This window comes from Aythya ferina, assembly GCF_964211825.1.
Source record: "Aythya ferina genome assembly, chromosome: 1".
NCBI classification, from domain to species: Eukaryota; Metazoa; Chordata; class Aves; order Anseriformes; family Anatidae; genus Aythya; species Aythya ferina.
Window position 1 is genome coordinate 34732042 of NC_140296.1, and position 13568 is coordinate 34745609.

Sequence of the window (13568 nt, forward strand, 5' to 3'; positions counted from 1 at the left end):
ATGGAGTCTGGCTTGTACTAAATCCCAAACCTCACTAAAGCTGTGAGGATATCTACTTATTCTCCCAGGTTAAAAGCATGCTAGAAACCATTTTAACAATTTAACAGCACAGGCAATGAAGTTCTGGTGCCCAGGAGATCTCTCTGGCAGTGTTTATTTTACTACTGCAAGCATAACCATAGGCTTTCTTTATTCAGACTTCCATATTCTAGTCTGCTAGACTAGAATATGTATAGAAAACATAGTAGACATTACATTTTAGTCTACTAAAACAGAACTAAAACTAAGTTTAAAAATCATCCTTTCACTGGATTGGAGAAAATATAAACAGAACTACATCAGAACTCTGGCAGATTTTGAGCTCTGTCACACCAAATTCATACAATTATTTTGTCACACCAAATTCATACATTTCAGCACCTGCAGAATAACATCTGGTTTTGCAGCTGTTGATGTTGAAAGGAATTTGGTGTTAACAACCATAGGACCCACTTTAAGGATTGAGCACTGGAAGGTGGCGAGAAGATCTGCCTGACAAAGTGGAGCCAAGATCATCTTTGCAAAAGGCTAGCCAATGAGATGAGGAGAGCTTTAAACTAAGAATGACACAGATCGTGGTAAAGTGCAACAGAAGTCAGCAGCAGTGGAAGCACCTGATTTTCAGAATGTTAAATGCCCAGTTTCCCTAAAATGTACATATTTTGCTCAAGTAGTATAAAAGTTTTCTTACTTCTGGGAAAATAAAAACCAAACCAAACCATCCAAAACAAAAAACTAGTTTTGGTGAGCTGATGTTTCAAAAGAAAGTATTTTCACCACATGAGCAATACAAACACACACATGAAATGAATATAACTACTGATGGCAAAAACTATGGAAGAGAAAGAATTCCTTCAAGATGGCATGTAGACTTAGTTTACATCAGGCATAAGATTAAGCTGTCTGTCTGTGCATCTGCTGTGCAACTTAGTTGTCAGTCACATCCTGCTGAAAAGAGCAGAGTTCCATCTGAGTTCCACAGAGGAACCCAAGAAGACAAATTTCTTCAGCTTCTCTGTTTTTTGTTTGCTTGTTTTTATTTTGTTCTTGTTTGTTTGTTTTGATGCTGTAAACAATAAACAAGAGAGTTAAAAAGAGAGTCCTCTTGCATGGACAGACAGTGGAAAATAGCAATAACTGTACAATAATAATAACTGTACAATAACTGTATAATTGGTCATTATAAAACATTAAGCTAAATATGATATATTGGAGTGCATTTTTAAACCACTTTAAGTCAGACGAAACTCACACAGAAGAAAAACCTGGGAAAGAGGTTAGCTCTCTACTCTCTAACTTGGACTTAACACACTTGAAAATCAACAGATAAAAGGAAGCAAATTACTAGGGTACCACAGTGAAGCTTTCTGAGAGAAAAGCAATTGGGGAATGAAAGTGTGACCTTTAATAGTAGTTTTTAACTTGGGTATGGGGATTCGAGAGAGAGAGAGAGAAGCAATTTCTCAGGTATCTGAGACCCAATTATGTGACTGCAACTTGAACTGCATGTGTAAGTGGAAAGGGAAGGACTTTTGGCTTTAAAGAACTGGCATAATATTTTCTCTGTTGCCAGCTTTGCTAAACAAGTGAGTGCTGTTGCATTTTGATGACAAACTGCATGTGTGCATTCTAGATGCTGCATAATGTGAAGGAAGAGAAAGTGAGTTTCAACAAAAAAATTATTTTGACAGAGCTATAATATTTTCATAGGATGTCAGGCTATTACCAAATACTTTATACTCACAAGTAGTTTCTGTGAAGAATTACAGTTAAGAGCAGACATCTGAAAGTGTAACATTTTTGCATTTCTTTCTGAAAAAGAGAGAAAATATGGGGAATAAAAGTAAAATATTTCCTAGCATTAAAAATGGCTATTTTTGCATGAACGAAAGCTGAGATTTAGCTGAAATTTAAAGCTAAAGGTTTGACTAAAAGCTAAATAAAAATAATACAACCTCCATGTATTTGTGTATGATTGCTATGTTTGCTATGTGAGTGTGTAAATACATACGATTTATTCAGAAAAAAAAAAAAAAAAGAACATCAAGTCTTCATTATTTTTTTATTTATTTTAACAAGGAATTAGAAAAAAAAATATATATATATATAAAAGTTATTTGCATCACTTCAGTCACTTGGCTGTTGCCCCTATAATTGTATTCTTACACAGAAATTTTCTCTTGGTCAGTGCCAGAAATAGGATACCATGACAGGTGGACCTTTGATTCAGTTACGTACTCCTCTTTTAATATTCCTTTAATAGCCATGCATCTTAAGGTAACAGCCACCCTCTTCGGTGTATCGGGCACACTGATATTATTTAGCTGACCTGTAATAGTTACTGAGGAGATGGTGATGAAGATCAAATCCACACTACAGGACAACTAGTAATCAAAATTCTCATGCAGAATTTTAAGCAAAATCAAATTATTGAAGCTAACAAACAATGAGGAAAAAAGCCCACACTTTTACAGAAACACTCACTCAAGCTTAATCAAAATGTGATTTTATCCACTAGAACTTAGATAAAGTCTTAATGTAAACTCATCTTAATAATTTATTGGAAAAAAATGACATTTGTTGGATGAAAAATATTATCTTAGGGGAACATTAACTTATAGTTTTTATTGTTGTGACACAACAAGTAAGTGCTTTCAAGTGAGCAACAAACTGAACTTAGTGTTAAATCGTTTCTATAACTTTTTGTAAAACTTTGGTAAACACAAACCTTAGTGAAGTATCTTACTTGATGTGTAGAACAGTAATAAAATTATGAGTTTTAAAAGTATCACCAGAGGCTCGAAGCAAGGAAGTTAAGAAGGTGAAAGAATTGGGTGTAAAAGAGATGTCTTCAATTTCATGTTATTAAGTATGAAGGAATTATCAAAGCTATTTATTCATATTACCAGTGGCAATTCTAGTGATTATTTTAGCTAGCGGGGATTTCAACAGAAAATTTTGGAGTAGATTTTTCTCTCTATGCCTGTGTTTATGTGTGTGATATGTAGGCAAATAACTCAGTGGAGGTCTAGGAGAACAATATTGTACTAAGCAAGAAATGTATTGGTTATTCATTTTTAAAATAATGCTAACAAGACAAGTACATTTAGATGCCATAGGTTAGAAGACAGAAAAAAAAAAGGACAGTAGTCTTGCACACTGCTTGCCGCAAGGGATTTTCAGTGGGGGTGGCTGCAAGAACAGAACTACACCACTCAGTGACATGTAATCAAAAATGCATTTGCACAGCAGGATGGATATAGTGAGTGGATAGCAATCTTATATTCTAAGATTTGTATTCTGAAATGGGCATACACACAGACATACATATATACACTGCACACTGATACCATTCAAGTTCCCAGCTCCTCTAAGCCCATTTGTCATGAACCAAAGCAAACAGAATGCTTGCAGGCTGGCAAATGGGGAGATCCCCTCTGACAGCTACTATGAGGGCACAATATGCATCCTGCTGGGGATAGTACCTACTGTTTCAGCATGTTGTGGTGTCAGACTTCATGCATACCATCAACACTTTCACAAGAGAAATATATGACTCAGAAAGATTTTATTGAGCTTTATCAAGTTCTGGTTTATCAAGTTCTGGTGGGGACAGACGCCGATACCACCAAGATAAGAGTTGTTACTGCCAATTCTAAATAGTAACAATGAGCAAGCAATTTGTTATCAGCAATTTATCCAAGCTGATCTTCCCTTGATCACCTTCATAAATACATTTTCCAACAGGAACAGCTCATAGAAAATTCATTAAACATTTTACATTTTAACTTGGAAATTATGTTCATTAATATCACAGTACAATTTTTATTTACTAGTTGACTATTTCTGTAACTAATTTTTATACTCTGCATTTTGGATAAAGTATCAGATAAAGACTAAAATTTGGTTCAAAAAAAAGCCTTATGCATTTTAATGTCAGTTTTCATTAAAATTCTTACTGTAGTGTTTGATCAGATGAACACAGTATTTTCAAATCAAACAAAGAATCACATATATTTATTCCCAGAAGGGACTCAGATCAATTTTAAAAGAAAATTATAACGTTGGAAACATCTTTAGAATTGAAAGAAGTAGGCTATCACTTGAGAAGTGTTAAATGACAAGACTCCTAAGGACATCAGAGGCAATTTAGCTCAAAATGTTAAATTACAGACGTAAATTCATGTTTTAGGGGATTCTGTGAGTGCAAACACACAGGGACACGCACACATGTTCACACTAATGAAATGTGCTTTAGTGTTACTGTAGGATTTATATCACATTTTATTGCAATCAGTAATGTATTGAATGGTTAATGAATTTCTAATAAGTGGAAAAAGGTGTTTGAAATTGAATGCCTGAAATTACTGTTCTGAATAAGTGTGGAATGTTTTGCTACCTTTTATTTTATTTTTTTTCCTTTTTCATGATAATGATTCTGATCTGAAATGGGTGGTATTTCAGTCTTACATGGAATCACAGAATCATAGAATACCCTGAGTCAGAAGAGACCCATGAGATTCATTGAGTCCAACCTCTAGCTTCACACAAGACCACACAAAAATCAGACCATGTGTCTGAGAGCATTGTCTAAATGCTTCTTGAACTCCAGCAGGCTCAGTAGTGTGACCACTTCCCTGGGGAGCCTGTCTCACTGCCAGACCACCCTCTGGGAGCAGAACCTTTTCCTAACCCCCAGCCTGACCCTCCCCCCGATCTCAGCTCCATACGGTTCCCTTAGGTCCTGTTGTTGTCTCCAAGGAGCAGAGTTCAGCACCTGCCCCTCTGCTCCCCTCGTGAGGGAGCTGCAGGCCGCCATGAGGCCTCCCCTCAGCCTGCTCTGCTTGGGGATGAACAAACCAAGGGACTTCAGCCACTCCTCATATATCTTGCCCTATAGACCCTTCACCATCTTTGTAGCCCTCCTCTGGACACTCTCTAATAGTTTTATGTCCTTCTTGTATTGTAGCACCCAAAACCACAGGTACTCAAGGTGAGGCTGTACGAGCACAGAGGAGAGTGGGACCATCACTTCCCTTGACCGACTGGCAATGCTGTGCCTGATCCTCCCCAGGATACAGTTGGCCCTCCTGGCTGCCAGGGCACACTGTTGACTCATGGTCAAATTCCTGGCGACTAAAACCCCCCGATTCCTTTCTAAGGGTCTGCTCTCTAGCCTCTCATTCCCTACATCTGTACATATATGACACCCATCTACAAGAAGGGCCGGAGGGCAGACCTGGGAAACTATAGGCCTGTCAGTTTGACCTCAGTGCCAGGGAAGCTCATGGAGCAGATCATCTTGAGTGTCATCATGCAGCACTTGCAGGGCAAGCAGGCGATCAGGCCCAGTCAGCACGGGTTTATGAAAGGCAGGTCCTGCTTCACGAACCTGATCTCCTTCTATGACAAAGTGATGCGCTGGGTGGATGAGGGAAAGGCTGTGGATGTGGTCTACCTTGACTTCAGCAAGGCTTTTGACACCATTTCCCACAGCATTCTCCTCAAGAAACTGGCTGCTCTTGGCTTGGACTGGCATATGCTTTGTTGGGTTAAAAACTGGCTGGATAGCCAGGCCCAAAGAGTCATGGTGAATGGAGTCAAATCCAGTTGGAGGCCGGTCACTAGTGGCATTCCCCAGGGCTCGGTGCTGGGGCCAGTCCTCTTTAATATCTTTATCGATGATCTGGATGAGGGCATCGAGTGCACCCTCACTAAGTTTGCAGATGACACCAAGTTAGGTGCATGTGCAGATCTGCTCGAGGGCAGGAAGGTTCTGCAGGAGGATCTGAATAGGCTGCACCAATGGGCAGAGGTCAACTGCATGAAGTTCAACAAGGCCAAGTGCTGGGTCCTGTACCTGGGATGCAATAACCCCAAGCAGAGCTACAGGTTGGGAGATGAGTGGTTGGAGAGCTGCTTGGCAGAGAAGGACCTGGGAGTATTGGTGGATAGTGGACTGAATATGATCCAGCAGTGTGCTCAGGTGGCCAAGAAGGCCAACGGCATCCTGGCTTGTTTAAGAAGCAGTGTGGCCAGCAGGTCTAGGGAAGTGATTGTCCCCCTGTACTTGGCTCTAGTGATGCTGCACCTCGAGTACTGTGTTCAGTTTTGGGCCCCTTGCTACAAGAAGGACACGGAGGTTCTTGAGTGAGTCCAGAGAAGGGCAACAAAGCTGGTGAGGGGTCTGGAGAACAAGTCTTATGAGGAGCAGCTGAGGGAGCTGGGTTTGCTCAGGGGCGACCTTATTGCTCTCTAGAGGTACCTTAAAGGAGGCTGTAGCGAGGTGGGGGTTAGTCTGTTCTCCCATGTGCCTGGTGACAGGACGAGGGGGAATGGGCTAAAGTTCTGCCAGGAAGTTTTAGGTTGGATGTTAGGAAGAACTTCTTTACTGAAAGGGTTTTTAGGCATTGGAATAGGCTGCCCAGGGAAGTGGTTGAGTCTCCATCCCTGGAGGTCTTTAAAAGACATTTAGATGTAGAGCTTAGGGATATGGTTTAGTGGAGGACTTGTTAGTGTTAGGTCAGAGGTTGGACTCAATGATCTTGAGGTCTCTTCCAACCTAGAAATTCTGTGATTCTGTGATTCTGTGATATCCAGAGTTGCCCCTTCTCAGGTGCAGAATATTGCACTTTTGTTAAATGTTGTATTGTTGTTGGTTGCCTAGCTCTCTTATTTGACAAGATCTCTCCACCCACAAAAGTGTCAACAGTTCCTGAAATACAGTAATTGTATTTTGTTCCTCTTGTTGTTTTGTTTGCTTTTAATTGCTATATGAGAAAACTATTTTACATTTTAATGTTTGTTGTGAAGTATGAACTCAAGTTAGTGATCTGATTAGATAGAGACAATTTACCACTCATACTGGTTTTTTCCCAAGCTGGTATTTATGATGGGGAATTTGGAGGATGTTAAAAAAACTATGCTGTCCCCCTTTCTTTTTCTTCTGCAATTCATTTTGGACTATGCAGAGACAAAGTAGTTCAATTCCAATAGTTCCTGTACTTAGCCATTAATTTTATTCTCTGTAAGTAATAATCCCTGTTACTGTTTTACTCACTGAATCCTGTGAGGCTAAACCCTATGCATATTACACTGAACCACAAAGTGATGTTTTGCCAGTACATTAAGTTGTTTTCCTGGTATATTAAATCTTACTCTCTGTTGTGAACAAAGATGTGACACAAGTGCTAGGGCTTAAGCTAGAAGGTGTGAAAAACACTGTGTTTCTAAATGTTATTTTCTGACTAAAAGTAGAAGTTAATGCCTGAAAAATTAGGACTATATTTTGGCAGAAAATGAAAGCAAATACAAAAAAGATTGACCAAAATAACTGAAGATTTCTGAATGCAGTCCATTATGCCCCAGGTCATTCTGTGGGTGAAAAAATGTGCTTCATGCTCAAACCATTTATTTTTCATGTCTTGTAATAAGCAAGCTCTAAGCACAGTTCACCGTGAGATAGATTTCCTTCCACAAGGTTTAGCCTCCCTCAGTTGCAACCTGTTGACGGACTTCATTCAAGAAATTTATCATCAGGGGCCAGTGACAGAGAGGTCACAAATACATCTCACACATTTTTATATAGAATAATTGCCTTCTGAAAAAGAATACATCTACGAACATCCAGGAATGTCCAAGGAAATAATTTACCTGGAATAAAGAGTAAATGTTGACAATCATATAGGAGTGCTATCACTTCAATCAGAATCCAATTCTTAAATCTGCACAGAAAAAGAAAGTTATAAACTAATATTTTGCTGGGAGGTAATTTTGTGCAGTTCATGGAATGTACCAATTTATCTGGTATGGGGAAAAATAAGACTAATAATTCCCACTGTAATTATGTAAAAGGTATAGTTCATTTCACTGTCCAACCAAAATTTGTTTCACTGAATGGAAGAGAGAAGAATAGCATAGAAAGATGTCTAGTGACACATTATTGGACTGACTTCTGGACAGCGTGACTAGCAGAGTAGCATTTTATTGCAGTTTCTGGAAAATGATTAATTACATGGAAAGACCTGGAACAAACTTATTGCAATATCATTCCCCATTTAGTTATTTCATGAGACTGATTAAAGAAAAGCTGTGTCACTGATACTTGCTTATAAATATTCGGGTTATTATTCATACAGTATTAACAAACTCTTTTTGAAATCCCAGCAAATAATCTTTCACGTAAAAAAGTAAATGTCTGTTTATTGATAAACCACTGGGAACTTTTTGCTGCCCTTCTGATCTTGCCTCTCAGGTTTGTTGTGTGTTGTTTTCCAAAATCTAAGGAGGTACATGCATTACAGCACGCTGTTTACTTCCACCTGTGGACAGATTGCTAGCATGGCAGTTAGCTCAAGTTTATCTGTTTTGATAAATAATTGAAGCTCATGTATTACCACCTGAAATCAAGGTCATATGATTAGATGTAGGTGTTTGCTAAGTGCACATCTACCTCTGAGCTGCTCATACATGTACTTCTCTGTCAGAATGACTAACTCAGATACAGGTGTAGGAACTAGTACTTCTAAAATTCAGTTAAAGTAAAAGTAAGATTCAGTCCTTGGTACCCAAAGAATTATGTTATGAATAAACAGAATAAACAACACCATGAGGGGGTAAACAGTGTAAACAAATTCATCTTACAGGCAAAAGTGTGCCAGAAGTCGCTGAAGTCAAGAATTTAGTATCCTTCTGTAGTGCCCAGATCATGTACATGTAATTTACTGCATTGCTTGTGCTTTGATTTAAAGAATAAAATGATTGTTTTAATAGGAATGTATGCATATATACACATATATATTTAGGCATATGTATGATAATATGACAGATATATGCACACACACATATATGCAATATACATACAAAATATTTTTTAAAGTGCAGGCCTCTTTGTTGTAGCTATTGTTAGTGCAGATAACAAAAAAATGGCCTAAAGCTTCCTGATACTATCTAAACATAAAACTTAACGGATGGACCACTCTGTGCGTAATGAATTGGCTGGATGGTTGCAGTCAAACAGTTACAGTCAACGGCTCAATGTCCAAGTGGAGACCAGTAATGAGTGGTATTCCATACGGGTCAGTATTGGGACTGGCATTATTTAACATCTTTGTTGGTGACATGGACAGTGAGTTTCAGTGCACCTTCAGCAAGTCTGCTGATGACACCAAACCGTGTGGTATAGTCGACACACTGGAGGGAAGGGATGCCATCCAAGAGGGACCAGCTTGAGAGATAGACTTGTGCAAACCTCATGAGGTTCAACAAGGCTAAGTGCGAAGTCCTGCATTTGGGTAGGGGCAATCCTAAGCACATAGACGGACTGGAGAGAAAATGCATTGAGAGCAGCCCTGAGGAGAAGAACCTGGGGTTGTTGGTTGATGAAAAACTCAACATGATTTGTCAATGTGTGCTTGCAGCCCAGAAAGCCCTCTGTATCCTGGGCTGCATCAAAAGCAGTGTGGCCAGTAGGTCAAGGGAAGTGATTCTGCCCCTCTGCTCTCATGACACCCCACTTGGAGTACTGTATTCATCTTTGAGGTTCCCAGCACAGGAAAGACATGGAAGTATTAGAAAGAGTCCAGAGGTGGGCCACAAAGATTATCACAGGGCTGGAGCACCTCTTCTATGAAGACAGGCTGAGGGAGTTGGGGTTGTTCATCCTAGAGAGAAGGCTCAGGGAACACCTAATTGCAGCCTTTCAGTACTTAAAGGGAACTTATAAAAAAGATGGAGATCAACTTCTTGCTCAATCAGATAATGATAGTACAAAGAGTAATGATTTTAAAATATTTAGGGTTTAAAGGATAGATTTAGATTAGATATTTGAAAGAAATTCTGCACTATGTGAAGTGATGCACTGGAATGAGTTGCCCAGAGAAGTTGTGATTGCCCTGAAAGCATTTAAGGCCAGGTTGGACAGGACTGTGGGCAACCTGATCTAGTGGGAGTTGTCTCTGCCCATGGCAGAGGGGTTGGAATTAGGTGATCTTTAAGGTCCCTTCCAACCCAAACCATTCTATGATTCTATGAGCCTTATACTGCAGGACTGACTGGCTGAAAGAGGAGGAGGTAGAATTTACTTCAAGGTGTCTAGGCAGTGCCTGCTTCACTTTATCTCATTTTGATGGAGCATTTTTGCTGGGAATACATGAGGAAAAAGTAGAAGTACTGGGGAGGAGACAGCTTCCAAAAATTTCTTATACAATGACTCATACAATAGACAAAGGCCATCAGTTCCTAGGTTTTCCTAGTAACAGGCACAAAAGTAGCAGCAGTATGTCATTGTCAGATTATTTTCATTAAAAAGATAATTCATTATATCATTGTTATCTCTGCTGAAATCTCCTTGTTCACGGTGACTTAACTGACCTAACTATTCATATAATTGTCATAAACTTAGTCAGTTAGCTTCTAGACAGCTATCTAAGTTCAGACAGCTGAGTACCACCTGTGGCTAGGAATCGCAGCTTTGTAGACAACAAACAGGTACTTTGGAATGTAGCTCTTCTTTCCTACCTTACCTGAGATGTTATTTTTATTTTATTCCTACAGAAAAGAAGCATTGTACTGTTCTTTCATTTAGACTCATTGAAAGTAGTTCATATATCAACTGTAACCAGATTTGTGATTGATGGCAGCCATTAATATCCTCTAATATAGTGCTATATACACAGATAAATGCACATGTTGTATTTAGGTTCATTAATCTAAGTGTTTCAAGGAGAGTACTTCTTTATCAGGTTTTCATAAAACAATTAATTGATGCAAATTTGCCTTCTGTTCTGCACCATGTGGCTTTGAAGGTTCATAAGACTCGGTATTGGAACTCAATAATGAAAGTTAATTTCACAATTTCAGCATCCATAACTGGGGATTGTATACTCATGAACCTAACTCTACATTTTCCTGACATTTCCTCACCCCCCCCCCCCCCCCCCAACTAATGTGGAAAAATCCCTCCTGTTCCAAGGACGTTGTGATCAGAAGAGTTTAGAAATTCCTTCAGAAAGCTAACAACATGAACAAGCTAGAGAAGTGAGAAACAAAGGAAAGAAACTAAAAGCACCTTCCTCCCTATCCACCCTCTTCCACCTCCTCCCCCCGAGAGGCTCAGGGGAATGGGGGAATGGGGGTTATGGTCAGTCTACAGAGCTTCTTCTCTGCTGCTCCTTCTCGGTCACTCTCGTTCCCTGTGCTGTGAGGTCCCTCCCACGGGATGCAGTCCTTGATGAACTGATCCAGCGTGGGCTTCCCACAGGCGGCAGCTCTTCCAGAACTGCTCCAGATATAGAATCATAGAATCATAGAATCATAGAATATCCTGAGTTGGAAGGGACCCTTAAGGATCATCAAGTCCAACTCTTGACACCGCACAGGTCTACCCAAAAGTTCAGACCGTGTGCCTAAGTGCACAGTCCAATCTCTTCTTAAATTCAGACAGGCTCGGTGCAGTGACCACTTCCCTGGGGAGCCTGTTCCAGTGTGCAACCACCCTCTCTGTGAAGAACCCCCTCCTGACGTCCAGCCTAAATTTCCCCTGCCTCAGCTTAACCCCGTTCCCGCGGGTCCTGTCACTGGTGTTAATGGAGAAAAGGTCTCCTGCCTCTCGACACCCCCTTACGAGGAAGTTGTAGACTGTGATGAGGTCTCCCCTCAGCCTCCTCTTCTCCAGGCTGAACAGGCCCAGTGACCTCAGCCGTTCCTCGTACGTCTTCCCCTCCAGGCCTTTCACCATCTTCGTAGCCCTCCTCTGGACACTTTCCAACAGTTTCATGTCCTTAAATATATGGGTCCGTACCATGGGGTCCATCCGTAGCCCTCCTCTGGACACTTTCCAACAGTTTCATGTCCTTAAATATATGGGTCCGTACCACGGGGTCCATCCCTCAGGAGAAAACTGCTCCAACCTGAGTCCCCCATGGGCTACAGGTCTGGCCCGGAATCTGCTCCGGCAGCGGTCTTCCACAGGCGGCAGCCTCCGTCGGTGCAGGGCCACCTGCTCCACCGTGGTCTCCTCCACGGGCTGCAGCATGGAACCCTGCTCCACCGTGCTACTCCATGGGCTGCAGGGGGACATCCTGCTTCACCATGGTCCTCACCACAGGCCGCAGGGGTCTTCTGCTCCAGTGCCTGGAGCACCTCTCCCCCTCCTTCTTCACTGACCTTGGCGCCTGCAAGGCTGCTCCTCACTCCTCTCACTCTCCCGGCTGCTGTGTGGCGCAGCATTTTTTTTTCCCTGTCTTAAATATGTTCTCACAGAGGCGCAAAACAGCATTGCTTATTGGCTTGGCTCTGGTCAGCAGTGGGGCCCTTACCAAACATGGGGCAGCTTCTAGATCCTTCTCACAGAAACCACCCCTATGGCCCCCTGCTACCGAAACCTTGCCACATAGACCCACTACACCCCCCAAAAAGGTGTAAAACAGGGCACAGAAATATTTTAGGAAAGATATGTATGGGATAAGATGCAATATTTGCACTATGTCTGATCAGTTATTTTAGCACGGACTGTTCAGAGGAGACTATTTCATCAATCATTGTTCAACTACACACATTTGTGACAATGATGAGAAATTTAGAGTGACTCTGACTTGGTTCTCTTCTAATTTGGTATAAATTTTTCTTCAGAGAAGCCAATGACACCTTGTCCTATTCTACAGTCTTTACAAAAAAAGGTGCTGTCCTGAAGTCTTAAATGAAAAACCCTGTGCAGAGCTTTTCAAACTAGTTGTTACGAGAAGAAGAATTGGCTGGTAGCAGCTATCAGCTTTCAACTCATCTACCCTGCAGGTTGCCTAGAACTCAGTATAACAGGTAGAATTACTTTCCTCTCAGATTTCTATCATATTAAAGGAAGATGATGCTCCCTCTCAAAACCACTTTCTGTCCTGGTACCACTCTAGTGTATGTGCTTCACCAAGCCCTTCTGAAACTGAATCCTTAGATGGCCTCCTTACTGAGAAGTCATTAAGAAACTGGCTCTGTCTCTTCCTGTCTCCCAAGGCTCTCCCGGGTTTGTAAGTTTTGGTGGTTTTGTTGCTGTTGTTGTTGTTGTGTTGGTTTGGTTTGGTTACTTTCATTGTTTCTTTTCGTTTGTTTGCTTGCTTGCTTGCTTGGTTTTGATATTTTGGCCTTGCTCCAAAGTAGTGTTTCCTAGTCTTCAGCTGTATTTGTACCTCCCTGGAAGACATGTGCATATTTCAGATACACTTTTTCTGTCATTGTGAATATCTTGGGGGGACATAGTAGTTAACCAATTTGTGTGATACTGTCCTGTTCAAATGCAGAGCAGGTGATGCAAGCCTATGCTGATACAACTGGAGAATCGTTTCCAGTTGTTGTGTTATTCTCATAGATTCCCTAATATGATTCCCTAATATTCATCTTCAAGTTCATCTATAATGACTGCAGAAATAAATAAGTATATATATATAATTTTATTTATATATATAAAATAATATATATAATTGCTCCTGAGTTTTTATATATATATATATATATATAAACTCTTATATATATTATATATA

The 13568-nt window shown here is 40.5% G+C and overlaps 1 long non-coding RNA gene across 3 annotated transcripts in view; it reads right to left on the bottom strand.

Annotated features, from left to right (window-relative positions):
* Positions 1–345: 345 nt before the first annotated feature.
* Positions 346–13568, bottom strand: part of LOC311439774 — a 138324-nt gene continuing 125101 nt past the window's right edge. For all 3 annotated transcript variants that reach the window (XR_014694987.1, XR_014694988.1, XR_014694989.1), the window contains 3 exons: positions 7693–7763; positions 1784–1851; positions 346–1105 (listed from right to left, as the gene is read on the bottom strand). This is a non-coding gene — a long non-coding RNA (uncharacterized lncRNA). The remainder of the gene's footprint in view (positions 1106–1783; positions 1852–7692; positions 7764–13568) is intronic.